Genomic DNA, 16,521 nt, shown 5'->3' with positions numbered 1-16,521 from the left:
GCTCTACCATTGAGCCAACTGGCCAGGGCCTCATACTGGTAAGCTTTTTGAGGAGGAAACATCTCTCTAATTTTACTTTCATTTACTTAGGTGTTTAGTATTTGGTGACTGGATTAAAGTGCTTGGTAAGAGCTTTGACTTCTTTGAGAGAGTAATAAAAACTCATTCTGTTAAGTTTCAGGAGTTTCTTTTTCTTTTTAAAAAATAATGCAGAAACAGATTTATTTGTACATGTAACAGTGAAGGAATGGAGAAGATTAAGATTCTTCAGTCCTTGCCTGACCAGGAGGTGGCGCAGTGGATAGAGCATTGAACTGGGATGTGGAAGACCCAGGTTCGAGACCCTTAGGTCGCCAGCTTGAGCACAGGCTCATCTGGTTTGAGCAAAGCTCACCAGCTTGGACCCAAGGTCGCTGGCTCGAGCAAGGGATCACTTGGTCTGCTGAAGGCCCACATATGGCAAAGCAATCAATGAACAACTAAGGTGTCGCAACGAAAAACTAATGATTGATGCTTCTCATCTCTCTTTGTTCCTGTCTGTCTGTCCTTTTCTATCCCCTCTCACTCTCTCTGTCTCTGTAAAAAAAAAAAAAAAAAAGAAAGAAAAAGATTCTTGAGCCCTTGACCTGGGGATCTACTCCAGTGGGAAGACTAGCTTGTTGTCTTCCGATGTTGTTTCTTTACCTGACACTTTGGAGGCTTTTTAAATGGGTCTTCCTGCTGGGCTTGTTTTTCTAATCTCTCATTACATATAAGCTGGTGTTTCAGATAGCCGGTGTGTTCCTCTTCTGTTTATCCTGGCACTTTCCCATGAAACCTAAGAGATCAGTTTCGCTGTTGGCAGAAGCTGCCGTCTTCTTTAGGTCTTGTAGTAGCTTGGCTAACTTGTTCTCCAGCCCCAGAGCAGACTCTAGAGCTTATAAGGCAGTTCTCCAGTTATCTATGCCAGGCCTCTTAATCACTGGGAGGCAGAGTGTACCCTCCGGTTTTCTTTGATATCTGAGGGACTGCTTTGCATGTTCCCTCTTCACCTCAGTTGATCAGAGAGTGTGGCCAAAAAGAGGTGTTCCCGTCTCTTCATAGTGACGGGAACTATGTAGTGACAGGCCATAGACAAGTATGTATGACTGATGTGCAGCTCATAAGACGCCCCTGGATTGATAGCCACCCTGCCGTCTTCCAAGATAAGGCTCTGGACCAGTCTCAGTGTGGCTTCTTCAGTGTTCCTTGGTTAAAGAGTGGTGCCATAGATATTAAAAGCCCTCATCCAGGGAATCGCCACAGATTTTTCTAAATATTTCCCTATGGATAAACTCTTAGAAAACTTCAACCAATACATTTCTTTAGTCTGTTCCCCAAACAAATTTTGAACATGTGCCAATCTCTCCACTGCTGGTGCCAACATCCCTAGCCAAGCCCTGAAGGTCTCATGCCTGGACTATTGCAGTAGAATCCTGGCTCCACTCTTACTTCCTGTGGCCCACCTTTTCTCCACAATAGCCAAATTGATTTACTAACAGCACAAACTTAATCAGGTCATTTCCCTGCTCACATCTTTTAACAGCTTTCCATTTCTGGTAGAATATGGCCTTACTTCCCTGCTGTGCTACAGCCACAGTGTGTGTTCCGGCCTCTGCTCTGCACCCCAGTTTCATCGTGAACACTTCTCTCTTCACCTCGAGTTCATCCTGTTCCAACCACATCAATCTTATCAGTCTCCAACTGCACCAGGCTAGTTTTCTTCTGCCCTAGGGGAGGTAGGTGGCTTCCTCTTAGGGCTTCTTAAGAGACAAGGAAGGTTGGAATTTCTATTTCCACCCCAGTGAGGTGACAGGAGGGATGAGAGTACCTCCTCCCTACCGTCTCCCCCAACCCCCTGCCCACTTTTGAAACAGTTCCCAGATTTTGTCCACAGGGCAGCAGGACGTGCAGATATTTTTGTGTTTGTCCTTCCTCACAATTTACCAGTTGAAAACAATGAAAGAAGTCTTCTCCGTAGAGGTTGAGGATAATATCTTAGAATTACTAAATATTATCTTGGGTCGATAGAATATATTGTAGAAAAAAATGTTCTAACTGATTTGGTTATTAAGTACACATACACACACACCCACACAGTTTTTTAAATGTATTTATTAAATAGGTCTAGTAAAGGGAACAGATTCCCTCTTAATCTTTAGTCAGAACAAAATCTACTAGTCAGAGATCTAGACTGTTTCATTTATTATACCCCTTGCACCTAGAATAGTATTTGTCATGGAATGGACACCCAGAAGATATTTGTTGAATGAAAGAACAGTAATTTCAGCAATTCCTTGACATAAGTGCTGGAATTATACTGTAGTTTACTTGGAAAACCTGAGGTTAATGAACTTGTCCAAGATCACAGCTAGTCAGTGAAAGCCAGAGCTTTTAAGTATTCCATACATACCGTTCAGATCATGTTTCTCTCTGTAAATGTCAATCGAGGGCTAGGCTAACCTTCTTAGTCCATCCCAAATTCCATCTGAATACAACCACTTTAGTACCTGAAAAAGCTTCTAATCTTCACTCATCCTAATCCAGCTAGCAAGTTCCGGGGGAGAAACTTGATAAGCACTGGTTTTCTCTGTACAGTGCTATTGGTGCTTCCCTGCGAATGTCCGTGCCACCCTACAGAAATGAATGTTCCTGTCTCCAGCAAACCTGTGCTTCCAAGTCTATTTCTATTTGGTGTCACCTTCCCTTAGGTTATCCGGCTACACAGAAAATGAACTTAGGTTCAAATATAAGCATCTTAGTTTATTTAGTGAATACAGCAGTAAGGCTTTGATGTTTCCTTCTTAATCACAAAGAAAAAAAGGAGAAAACTGAGACTCAGCAAGCTAAATAACATTAACTCATTCACTCAGTTTTTCTGTAGCCTTTTGACATGATGTAATAGTACAAGCCATGGCTACATAAGGGTTAATTATGAAAATAAATAAATAAATAAATAAACAAGTAAAACAAACAAACAAACAAATAAATAAATAAATAGAAACCAGCAAGGAGGAGCCTCTGGTTCCAAGTAACTAATCTTTTCTATAACCTGATTTATTCAATCCTCAGAGCCAAAGAAACTTTATCAAAGGATTAGAACTTATGTAAACAAAGATCCTTTTATTTTCAGCTCTGCTTCAGAGGAAGAAACTCCAGCTTACATGTGTGCACAGCTTTATTTATAGTGTTTACTCAATATATAATTTCTAAAAAACTGATAACCTTACAGTATTGAAGCAGCAGTGAATGAAGATGATGAATACTAAGGTAAAAGAAATTTATTTATTTGGATTATTGTGGGCTGCAATTCAGTTGCTTTTGCTTGAAAAAAATATAGGACGTAGATTTGAAACTCATGTACCTTAAGGCCCTTAGGGTTTTCTAATTACCTTGCTTATAATTTTTAGATAGTGACAACAATTCTATTTGATGCAGGATTGTGTAGAAATAATAATATTGGTTTTTCACAAACAAACGTATGAGAATATACTTTGATTTTCCCCCCCAAATACCTAGCAGCAGGTGGTTTGGAGTATTGAAAGTGAGTTTAAATGATTCCAGATAATGCTGTTTTGCTCCTACTTTGTCAGTAATCTCTGAAAACCCCTCTTTATTTTTACATCCTTGTATTTCAAGTTTTTGATCAGACGCTATGTACTCCACATCTTTTTCTCCCACCCCTGAAATTCTAGCACATCACACACACACGCAAACACACACACACTCATTGGAATCTTCTCTCAGAATTCAAAAATGAGTTTGTTTTTTAAAGGTCAAATTACACAAATAGTAAAAAAGAGAAAGTCAATTTGGTACATATCTTATTTTTACATTTTTCTATGCTCGTGTAAAAATATTTAAAAATGTTTACATATATGTATATATATATACACTCAACCTACTTTTATTTGCATTAATGGGATCATTATTATTTACACAATTTGACTTTTGTTGTATTTTTTTTAACTGTGTATTATGGACATTCCTTTAGCTCAGCACCTATCTCTAAATCATTCTTGGTCTATGTATCTTTAGAAAGAAATGTGTCCATTTCTATAGAATGGATTACCCAAAGTGAAATTAAAAAAATATATATATATAGTATACAACCACACCATTTTCAAATCCATTGGATATTATACATCTTTTTAAAGTTTTGTTAATTTATTATATGAATAAATAAAGGGTTTTCTGTTGTTTTGAATTGCACTTCCCTGGTTATTAGTAAGAATTATCATCTTTAATAGAAGGGTTTTATAAATCTTTTTGTCCATTTATATTTCCTTTTTTGTGAGCCCTAGTTTATACTTACTTTAAAAAAAATCAATTTGTAGGAGTTCTTTGTTTACATAGAAACATAAACCCTTGCCTCTTACGTATATTTTAAACATTTTCCCATGTCTTTTTTTAACCTTATTTAAGATTTGTTTTTGTGTGTGTGTGTGTGGTTTTTTTTGTTTGTTTGGGGATTTTTTGCTTTTGTCTCATTTGTATTATGAAGTCGACTTTGTAATTTATTTTCCATCATAGTTTCTTGGGTTTTATTTCATCCTTTTCAAGTTTCTTTCTGACCTAATACTTTCTTACATTTTTTCAAATATTTTCATTTTTTAAAAGATTTTATTTATTGATTTGGGGGGGGGACAGAAAAGAGAGGGTAGGAAATGGAAACATTAATTTGTTTGTAGTAGTTGCTTCTTGTATATGCCTTGATTGGGCAAACCTGGGGTTTTGAGCTGATGACCTCAGCATTCCAGGTGGATACTTTATCCACTGTGCTACCACAGTTCAGGCCATTCATTTTCTATATTAAAATCTTTAATCCATTGTTCTCTTTATTTTGAACATAATATTAGTCAGGACTATCACTCTGTTTTCCTTCTATATGAAGATTTAATTATGACATAAAGGTCATTTTTGGGGAATGAAGGGAGTAAAGGTTGCCATTAGTATATCATAGTAATAATTGCTGCAGGAAGACCCACTAATGGATGGTAAGTTAGATGGCAAAAGTTTAAGGAGGAACAGAAAATTTACATAGTCTCAAAGCATCTCCTCCTCCCCAAATACTTCCTAACTATAAAAAAGGAAATAGTGAGCTTAGTGGAGATTCCTGGCAGATACCACCTTAGCCAAGCGATCAAGGTTGACACCACTAGTAATAAGACATACTGACACCATATATTGTTGACGTGATATGCTGAGAAGGGTGCATCCGTCTGTGGTATTCTTGCCAAGAATGAATAATAACTTCAATCTAACAGTGTCAGAGTCATGGAAGACAAGGAAACACAGAAGAACTGTCACAGATTGGAAGATATTAAGGAGGCACAATGATTACACGCAATGAGGGATCCCAGGTTGGATCTTAATGGGAAAAAAAAGTCATTTTTTTTAAGTAAACTATATTTTTTTCTGATGAACTATAATTAAAGTATTTACTATATATTACATTTTTATTTATACTGAGTCTAGTTATGGACTCAGTTTTGTACCAGTGACTGTTTGCCTATTTTTACACTCATGATTTGCTGTTTTAAGCAGATTAGTGTTACAGAAGGTTTAATATATCTTATGTAAGTATGCAGGTACCTACAATCTTTTTCAACTTCAGAGCAGGATGAAGCATTCTTTCTCCTCACCTCAAGCCTAGTGAACATGACTTTAAGTCCTCTGCAGTTTGGAAGACACAGGGGACTGGTCACTTGCTTATGAAGTCCGACAGGTAAAAGGCTGTGGGTGGATCCAGCTGCCAGGAGGCAGAAGGAAGAGAAGGCTCTATTTTTAAAACCATGGTACTCCAGTCAATGGTGGGTCAACCAGAGTTAGTTTAGGGTTGTCTGAGTTATGGACTGACTGGATTACATGGAGCAGTGTTGAGACCTCAGTAGAAAGAGGCTAAAATGCTACATTTATAAATTCGAAGAAGAAATTGTGCGTGACTAGTCAGACAAGATGCATGGTGCATTTACCCTGCCAAGGAAACTACAGGTGACAGATCATGACTGAAGGATGATGGAATCTCCAAAAACCCACAGAAGTGGCCTTGCGAGTCAGTTTTAAAGACCTGTCCTTACCAGAGGAGTCAATGATAACATTTTTTGCCTCAATAACTCCTCCCTTAAAGTCCCAACTCTGGAGGAGACAAAGCAGTCTGTTCAGCTGTGGGGGAAGGATGGGTGTGTGAGGGTGGGGAGAGGTTGGGAGAAACTAGGAGAGAAAATAGAGGAAAACCTAACTCTCCCAAAGGTAGACTTTGGATATGTTGCAGTGGGAGGGAAGAAGTTTTCATTTTAATGAAGTTCAAAGTGAATTAGATGTATTCATCTAGAACTGAACCTTCTTTGTGGGTCTAAACATAATCAAAGGCCTTTTTCCCCCCTTTTGAAAGTCAACAGAAAGTAGTGAGACCTGTTTGAGTTCCCTTTAGCTTCAGGAAAGGAACTGGCCCCATCAAAGGAATTTGAGGGGAAGTGCAGGAAGAAGAATAGGGTATTATTTTCTGAGCTTGCCATATCACTCCTATTTGTTTAAGGCATTTGCACCTGCAACCCATTTCTAATGTAAATATTGCTTGTGAACACAAGGTTGGACCATTTTAACTTTAATGGCCATTTATTTTATTTATTTATTTATTTATTTATTTATTTATTTATTTATTTATTTTAGTGAGCTCAGGGGAGGCAGAGACAGACCCCTGCATACGTCCCAACCGTGATTCACCTGGTAAGCCCACTAGGGGGTGATGCTCTGCCCACCTGGGGCCCTTGCTCGGTTGCAATTGGAGCCATTTTTAAGCGCCTAAGGCAGAGTCCATGGAGCCATCCTCAGCACCCAGGGCCAACTCACTCTAATTGAGCCATGGCTGCAGGTGTGGAGGAGAGATAGAGAGAAAGATGAGAATGGGAAGGGTGGAGAAGCAGATGGGTGCTTTTCCTGTGTGCCCTGGCCAGGAATCAAACCTGGGACTTCTACACTCTGACACTCCACCATTCAGCCAACCGGCCAGGGAAATAATGTCTTTTTTAAAACACTTTCTTTTCAGTAAACATTGGCTTTCTTCTCAGAAAGACCCCAAAAGTATAACTTTTCCTTCCTGCAACTGTCCTTTCATTTCAGTTTACTGTTGCTGGTTTTCCTACCTAAATATTTTCCACACATATATAATATTCTTTACTTAAATATTTTCTATAGATAAATATTTTGCTACATAACCTGGAGACATATTTTGAATCATGGGAAGAGATTTAGCTTTAGAGGCATATTATCTGTCAAACAAACTGAAAAAGAGTTATAGAGGCTTTGGCTAGAAATAAATGATATTTAATTAAGGGTTTTAGGGTTTGCAAAATGAAAACGCAGATAGACAAAAACCTGGAAGTGTCCAAAGAAGAAAGAAAAGTTAAGAGTTTTTATAGTAAAAAGTACATTGATGAGAACTAGCAGTCCTGCTTTCTCAGCCCTAGCACTGGTCCAGGATGGTTATCAGTCAGAAGCCAGGTGGTCTGGATGATGAATTCTGGGTTGTCTGAATTATGGGTTGTGTGACAGTCAGTCTGGTCACACCTAGTGTTCTGGACAATGGATGTTAAATAGAAATCATGTGACCTGGATATGCGAGTCCTTCAGGAGGTAATCAGAAGATTATCTGGAGATTTGGTGTAGATACACACACAATGATCTGATATGTAGCCAAGCATTGATACAAGGCTGGACAGTTCGAAAGTTTATGTTCTCAGGCAAGTCAGGATAAGATTAGAATTGTTTCCTCAGGCCTCAACCTTCATAATGGTAATAAATTTATCAGCTTGGTTAAAGTTACTCCATTTTTTTATATCTCTATCTTTACTTGTTCCTTGCACCAATTCCACAGGGAAGGAAATTAGTAAGGACAGTCAAAGCATGTGAATCAAATTTGGGCTACTCCATAAAGAGAGGATGATAATAATTTCAGAAGTTTATAAAGCACTGAAAATCTTCAAAATAGCCCTTATTTCTTGTAAGAAGGAAATAAATAAAATTACATGCCCCATATTTGAAATGAGGACAGAAAGTAGAAAATGTCTGGTGTTAACCTAGTATAGGTGTTTAGAGGCAGAACAAGGGCAAGAGGAAGCTTAAGCCTGACAACTTTTCAGTTACTTTGTCTATCAGCATTGGCAACAGGTGCTACCAGTTATTGAAATGTGCAACTTGTCAGGCTCTCTGACAGGGATTGTAGATTATTTATCTCATCTGTTATTATATGACATGTGGATATCTAATCTTTTAAGGATTCAGAAAGTGAAGATTTAGGTATCTCCAAGTGCATTACAAGTATAACAAAATGTACATAGATGGTCCTTTGACAGTCCCCAAAGCATGAGAGATATTTAAATTTTTGGGGTTTAAAAGTGAGAATTCATTGAGATGTGGCAGTAGCAGCTTGGCTGTTCCAAAATATCATCCAAATATATGCTGTAAATGTTGGTTATCCAGAGAAGAACAGGAGAATATAGCCTGAGTTCTATGTTGGGTTCATTCACCAACATTTTTTTTTTTTTGGCCCTGGTGGTTGGCTCAGAGTAAAGTGCCAGCCAGTATGTGGAAGTCTTGTGCTTGATTCCTGGTCAGGGCACACAGGAGAAGCAACCATCTGCTTCTCCACCCCTCACCCCCTTCTCTTCCCCTCCTGCAGCCATGGCTTGAATGATTCGAGTTGACCCTGGGCACTGAGAATGGCTCCATGGCCTTGCTTCAGGTGCTAAAATAGCTCAATTGCTGAGCAACAGAGCAGCTGCTCCAGATGGGTAGAGCATCAATTCCTTGTGGTCTTGCCGGATGGATCCTGGTCTGGGTGCATGCGGGAGCCTGTCTGTCTGCCTCACTGCCTCTCACTTAAAAATGGGGGGGGGAGAATTTTTTTGACAGTAACAATCTGTTTTCTTCTGTTATGAGAATATAATATAGTGATCCAGTGAAACAGTCCAAATTTTATTTATAATCTAAAATGGAGATACAAGCAGGATATGAAATAGAACAGTGAAATGCCACAAGAGTCACCTAATTTTGAAGTCCTGGTTTCCTTTTTTTCTTTTTATCTTTGTGTGGGTGTGATTTTCTTCTTCATTTCCTAGTGAAAGATGTCATTTGTGGTTTATGGGATTCTATTTTTATGCTGTAGATCTGATGTTTAAATCCATGTTAAATGTATCTAATTGGTAGGATGGACTATCTATCTAAATTCAGTACAAACTACAGAGTCACAAATATACGCTCGAGACTGGACATATGTTTATGCTCTACTGTCTTTTATTATATTCCCATGGGACAGAGAGTAGGGGATGGACTGTATTTCAAGTTTATGTTTTCCAGCTGAAACACTGATCATTTGCTCACCTCTTAAGCTGATACTGGATCTTAGCCTGTTAATAAGTTTCATCTATATCTGTAAATTATGGTCACATCTGTGAGTATTTTTATAGGCTAAATTAGATTTTAAATATATATTCCTGGAAAAGGCCAGAAAGAAAAGTGTCTAAGACAGGGGTCTCAAACTCAACTCAGCATGTGGGCCGCAGAGCAAGATCACAGCCGTTCGGCAAATACAAGTAGGCCCCTAGGCTTATTTAATTTTATCCAAAATATTTTGAACTTCGTGGATTAGTCTGCGGGCCGCACAAAATTGTTCGGCGGGCCGCATGCGGCCTGCGGGCCGCGAGTTTGAGACCCCTGGTCTAAGAGGTAATAATACCTAAGCTTTTCTGAGGCAATATTTCATAAAAAAATATAGTAAAATGTAACTATAATAGTTTTAACTATTTTTAGACATGTAAATAATAATTCCTGATACCTTCCTGTATTATAGATTGAGACCAATTTACTTCAGATTACTGGTCACAGTGACCAAGCTCATTTTTGGTGAGAAAGCCATACATTATCCTTTCAGGTGATTCGGCTCCTAAACTCAAATATAGCAAAACTGCAACATGTATTAGACATGTGTGAGATTCAAAAGACATGAAGAGCCTCAGCACATTATGTCTTAAAATATCTACATTTAAATTTCATTAGATTATGTCTGATGATGTTTGCAACAATAAAGTGCAAGAATACATTTAAATGCAATCTAGAAGACAGAGTCAATACTTGCAGCATTTAACAGCTATAGCTTATTAGAATCTATCTAGAAGACAGAGTCGATACTTGCAGCATTTAACAGCTATAGCTTATTAGAATCTCTTCAACATCTTGACCTGTGGGTTCCTTCCTTCCTTCCTTCCTTCCTTCCTTCCTTCCTTCCTTCCTTCCTTCCTTCCTTCCTTCCTTCCTTCCATCCTCCCTTCCTTCCTTCCTTCCTTCCTTCCTTCCTTCCTTCCTTCCTTCCTTCCTTCCTTCCTTCTTTCCTTCCTTCCTTCGTAGTCTGAGAGTCAAGGTAGGGCCAAATGTGATATTTTGAAACACCTCATGCTTTGGTCAATAGTATATCCTAGTATTTTAGTTAATAATATTCACTGCTAAAAATTACTAAGTGTTGTATTGCCAGGTATTATAGTATACTAAGTGCTTTTTCTCTAACTTCATATTGTTGCAAAACAAATATTATTCTTTTATACACAAATGAGAAAATAGAGGCTAAGGTAAATTAAAAAAATTGATACAAAGTTTTGTACAAAAGCCAGAGTCCTAACAAAGGTTTGCCTGATTCCGAAAGACCCTGTCCTTCCTTTCTATACCAGTGGTCCTACTGAGTTAGATTTCAGTTTCCTCTTCATTGTTCTGCTCTTCAAGATCACATAGGAAATCCTTTAAATGCTTAATTTATGGGAGTTGACTACAATTAGGCAACAACTCCTGGTATAGACAGATACTAATTATAAACTCAAATTCAAATAAAGTTCCAAAAGCTAAGTCTGACTCTCCTGAGAGTTAAAGGGCTTGGCTCTGTTTCACAGCCGGTTTTATTTTCCGGTAGCATTTCCACAGGAGGGCTCCAGAAAAAAAGAGGGTTCCTAAGGATCCAGTTGTCTGAGGAAGCTGATGAAGCCTCAGAGAAACAAGTGTCTTCCACTGTTTTGCTTTCTTGCCTGCTTCGTACCACACCTTCTCTACCATGTGACCCAGGTTAACATTTAGGATATTTATAATCAGAGTAGAATCAATGCTTTAAATCTGAATTTTGCCTAACTGTGTTCAGGAAAATGGTTGCAAGTGTATGTAGGCTCCAAAGCCCACCAGAGAAATGATAAGTAACCATGACTCCTTTATGCCTTTTCTTCTCTTCTCCTCCTGTTTCTTTTTCTTATAGCTCACCTTTCCCTTTCGTTCACTATATTTTCTTGTTTTTGAGTGCTTATCCCAATCATCTAGGGCCTGTTTTTTTTTTTTTTACCATATATATACTATATATATATATATATATGGTAACATTTGTGGTTACTTAAATTCTATCCTTTCAGTCTTGTATAATGTACTCTCACTCTTCTAATCTACCTATAAGCCAGGTAAATGCTACCAGATATGCTGCTTCTATATTCTCGTTTACTTTCTTTTCAGGATTTATGTGCCACGTCTTAGCTGATCATAACCTTTGTTCTAAATAACAAAAAGAATGTTCTAACAGGAAAGAGGTGGATTTTTCTGAACCTGTCTCTTGTATGGTTCTGAAAAGATCTTGTAATTCTAGAAGCGATTGTACTTGACAAATGTCTTGTGTCATTGGTTTTTGAAGCAGAAAGACATACAGTGATATGAATCCTATTTAGGATTTGGATTATTTTCATTATTCTATTTCCCTTTTTGTTTCTTTGAACTTTTTTCTACATTGTTTTAAGCCTCTTTTGTTCCCTACTTTTATCTTTCTCTTCTCTTGTTCTCTTTTTAAATCCTATTTACATGCTATTAATAACAAAAGTACCCACTGGTATACCAGATCATTACTTTGTGCACAGTTGTCATGGCTATAATAGCTACCACTGATTGAATACCAAAAATGTGTCAGGTACTTTGTATATTTTACTTCTACTCTTTAATAAATTGATAAATTTTTAAAAAGCTTACAATTATTATCTGTTTTATAAAGGGAGCACAAAATACCACACTCCATTGATGTTATCATATTGTATTAAATCATAACTTTATATTAACATTTACTCATTTATTTGTTCATTATTCATAAAGTAGACTTATTTAAACAGTATTTAATATGCACCTGTTATGTACAAGTGGGGGTTACAGAGAAGTCTTACACATCCTTGTCCTCTGGGAGCTTTCAGGCTAGATGAGGAAATAACACCTGCCCATACATAAGCAAATTTTTAGGTAGGAGCTATCAACTTCTTCAAGGTATTCTCAAAACTGCAACCATTGAGATAATATCAAAAGAAAAGTGAGTTCAATAAACATTTGTTAATTGATTGAATAAATAATTGAATAAACTGATATCAGAAGAGTCTATGTAAATTCAGAGGTGGTATGACAGGATCCTGAGAGTTTCCTTGGAGAATGTGGCATTGGAGAATGTGGGTATAGACTACCAGAGGGAGAGCAAGCGAATGTTCCAAGGTGAGCAAATTGTACGGGCAGGTTACAGAGGTGCATGGTGAGGTGTGAAATATATAAGTTAATGAACAAGAGGGAGCAGTAACAATGTGGATGCAAATGTAACCTGAAGTCCCCTGGCAAGGACCTTAAGATATAGCTACTGGACGTAGGCTTATTCATTCAACTGAGTTTTCATTTTACTGTAAAAGAAAATTTTCTTAGATGAATGATACAGAACAAAGATATAGAAGTCCTAATAGAAATTCGATGTGAAAATCTCAGTTGGATTTTTAGAGAGAGAATAAAGAGCAAACTACCAACAATCTTTCAGTATTAGAAATATTTAATAAGTTTATTAAGTCTTTCAAATTTTCTTTCAGTTGAAACCTTAAAAACAAACAAACAAATCAAGCAAACAGTATCACACTGGGGAAAGTAAATACTGTTATTCTCAACATCAAACAAGTTCTTTATATGTTGAAAAAATATTTTGATCCCATTATTCTTTTGCCTGACCTGTTTGTCCAGTTCCAAGACCAACTGATTTGACAGGATCCTACATAAAATAAATCACAGAGCATAATAGAAGTAGAAGAAAAATATTTTTGTTTGGGCATAATATAGAGAAGTTGTCAGGACTTTAGAGTCTGATAAACCTGGGTTCTGTCCTTGGAACAATATTTATTAACTGTGTGATCTTGGACAAATCAATTTATTTTTGTTTAAAGATACAGGCTCTTTATTTTGAAATATGTGTCTGTTTGACTAAACAAAGATATCCTTGTCATTCTATATATTTTTACACAGTTAAATTTTTATAATTCAGGTTATGTTTTGCTCCTTAGTTTTTTTTTTTCTTCTTTTCCAAGTGAGAAGAGGGAAGATAGAGAGACAGACTCCTGCATGTGCCCTGACCAGGATCCACCTGGCAACTCCCACCTGGGTTTGATACTCGCAACAAAGCTATTTTTAGTGCTTGAAGTAGAGGCTTCATGGAGCCAGGCTCAGTACCTGAGGTGCATCCAATTGAGTCATGACTCCAGGAGAGATAGTAGGGAGAGAGAAAAGGAATAGGGAGGGGAGGGGTGGAGAAGCAGATGGTCACTTCTGTGTGCCCTAACCAGGAATTAAACCCAGGGCATCCATGAGCCTATGCTCTACCACTGAGCCAACTGACCAGGGATGCTCCTTAGTTTCTATCAGTACATGACATACTTGCCTCATAGGGTTTTTTAAAGATTAACAATTATATATAGAGATAGGTAGGTAAGTAGGTAGATAGATAGCTAGATAGATAGACAATAGATATAAAGTGCATGTAGGTGGTACTTAGAAAACAGTGACTTTTTCTCCTAATTCTGTCCTTATTTCTTGTTTTCTTCAAATTGTTTGTGATTTAGTTTATCTATCTGTGAAAGGGAGATGAGAGATTTTACATGTCCATTAGGTTGGGAAGTGGTACATAGTGGCTAAGAACACAGTTCTGGCTCCTACCATCACCCTAAAACTAGAATGTAAATTCTACCAGGATGGGAGATTTTGTCTCCCTCATTTATTGAGACATCCCAAACACTTTAAACAGTGTCTGGCATCTAGTAAGTGTTCAGCAAACCTATTAAGTGATGAATATTTACATCAGTATTATGTTGTGGCTCCACCATGGAACTTGGTTCATACTTGGTATAAACTGAGGAAGAAGAAGGTGAAGGGGGGAAGGAAAATGGTGATGGAGCAGGCAGATGTTACAACTCTCATCTGACAGAACTAAAGTAGATTACAACTTAATTTAGAAACAATCATCTTGAAAAACCAACTTTGGACTAAACTAAGAGGAATCTATAAGCAAGCAGCATTGAAGGAACCACAGCACTGAAGGAACCACTGAGCTGGTAGGAAGGGCAGAGATGCAGAAAGGGCTGCCCTGCTCCTAGAAGCAAGAGGCAACTCAAAGGGCCTCTCATGGCAGGGTTGGCTGCCTGGAGAGCTGTGGGTCCTCAGCCCCAAGCCTGGAACCCCAGCCTGGAGCCCCAGAGATTAGAGGAGGTGTATGGACAGTATTTAGATAGAAGAAGAGCCATGATACTGTTTGTGAGAGGGAGACAGAACTCTCAGACCCAGGCTCCATCTTAAAGGGACCCCACAGAAAATCTTGTTCACAGCCACTTACCTGGGGCTCCGGGATTGGGGAGCACCAAGAGAATGGAGTAGCAAGAGGAGAGTGTAGTCTTGGGGGCACAAGGAGAGACTGTGGGAGACAGCCACCTTGACCCCTGTACTGGGTCACTCCTCAAACCTAAAGTGGACATTCTTCCTGGGAGAACCAAGCCAGCAAAGGGAAGCAATTACCCCACCCACCAGAGGCTCTCCTGCTCCAGTCAGTGCAAGGGGACACTTAGAAGCAGGGAGTACATCAGAGACACAGATTATGAGTGCTGAGGTCTGGGCTACACTGCCCTCCCAAACCACTGAGTACCCTCTGAAGGGTGGGAGGGCCTGGCTGCAGTGGCAGCAGCCACGGCACTTGATCTGCGTGGTGGCGAGGGGCAGAGCCTGTTGAGGTAGCCTGCTGGCCTGCATAGCGGCAGCAAGGGGTGGAACCCAAGAGGCCTCCTGAGCACCTGCAGGGGGTAGAGCCCAGAGAAGCAGCCCGCGCACCCATGGGGGGCAGAGCCCAGCGAGGTAAGGCGTCACCATGCCTGCGGGGCAGCTTGAGCTGTGGCCCATAAGCCTGTGCACCTGATAGTATTGGTGCCCAAGTACCCGAGTGCCCAAGCAGGTGGCAGAAGCAGGAAGCTGGCAGAAAGACCACATCTCAGGAATAGAAAGGCCACACACACTGGCTAAGAGTAGATAAAAACCAGCCTAGGATTGCAGCTGATATTTACAATGGCATCAGGGCCCAATAGAGGTAGCCACAAATTCTGGATTGCCTGTAGCTCCAAGAAGGTTGCTAAGGACCAGTCATAAGCAGCGACCCCCTACTGGTCAGCACCAGGTTCTGGCCAGGGAGGTCCAGGGCTGGCACATCCAGTGGCCAGATATGGAGAACATCAGCTCAGGACCTAACAACCCTAGTTAGAGTGGTATCTTAAGGAAAGGCTTCTCACACCTGACCCAGTTAAGGCATAGAAAACATTGTCACAAACAGCAAAAAAAATAGTAGTAGCAGACAAGTAGCCCACAGCAGATTTCAACCAATAGCTGAGGCCAACCCAAGAAGATCTAGAAACAACACAACTGAAAGCTGGAGGCAGACAACTACACCAACCCTGTACTCAGCTAGCTACACAAACAACACATCCAAAGGAGCAGTCTATACAGAGACAAAATGAGAAGACAGAGAAATGTAATTCAACTAAATCAACAAGAGAAATCTCCAGAAAAAGAACTGAATGAAATGGAAATAACCAAGATACTGAATACAGAGTTTAGAATAATGATGTTAGGATGCTCAAGCATCTTAGAGCAACAAAAGATGGACATAATGAGCACTGAAACAAAGAGATAACAAGCATCAAAAAGGACATTGAAATCATAAAAATCAGACAGAAATAACAAACACAATATCAGAAATAAAGATAAATCCTAGAAGAAATTTTAATTCCTAGAAGGAATTAAAAGCAGGCTGAATGAAGCAGAGGATCAAATCAGCAATTTAGAAGAAACGATAAGCAAAAGCACAGAAGCAGAACAGCAAATAGGAAAGAAGACCAAAAATTCTGAGGAAACTCTAAGAGAGCTCTGTGACAGCATGAAGAGAAACAACATCTGCATAATAAGGGTTCCCAAAGGAGAAGAGAAAAAACAACAACAAGGGATAGAGAACCTGAATGAAGAAATCTTAGCTAAAAACTTCCCTAAATTGATAAAGGAAAAAGTCACACAAGTTCAAGAAGCAAAGAGAATCCCATTAAAGAGGAACCCAAAGAGACCTACACCAAGACACATCATAACTAAAATATCAAAGCTAAGAGATAA

The 16,521-nt window shown here is 38.9% G+C and overlaps 1 protein-coding gene and 1 pseudogene across 1 annotated transcript in view; one reads left to right on the top strand and one right to left on the bottom strand.

Annotated features, from left to right (window-relative positions):
- Positions 1-651: 651 nt before the first annotated feature.
- On the bottom strand, positions 652-15,237 carry LOC136319316 (uncharacterized; annotated as a pseudogene).
- SLCO1A2 (solute carrier organic anion transporter family member 1A2) overlaps positions 3,175-16,521 on the top strand; it is a 108,530-nt gene continuing 95,183 nt past the window's right edge. Inside the window, exon 1 of the mRNA XM_066264591.1 lies at positions 3,175-3,288. The gene's annotated coding sequence lies outside the window, so the exon portion shown is untranslated. The remainder of the gene's footprint in view (positions 3,289-16,521) is intronic.

Source organism: Saccopteryx bilineata, chromosome 1, assembly GCF_036850765.1.
Source record: "Saccopteryx bilineata isolate mSacBil1 chromosome 1, mSacBil1_pri_phased_curated, whole genome shotgun sequence".
NCBI classification, from domain to species: Eukaryota; Metazoa; Chordata; class Mammalia; order Chiroptera; family Emballonuridae; genus Saccopteryx; species Saccopteryx bilineata.
The sequence above is the reverse complement of the archived record's forward strand: the minus strand, read 5'-3'. Positions and strand labels throughout refer to the sequence as shown.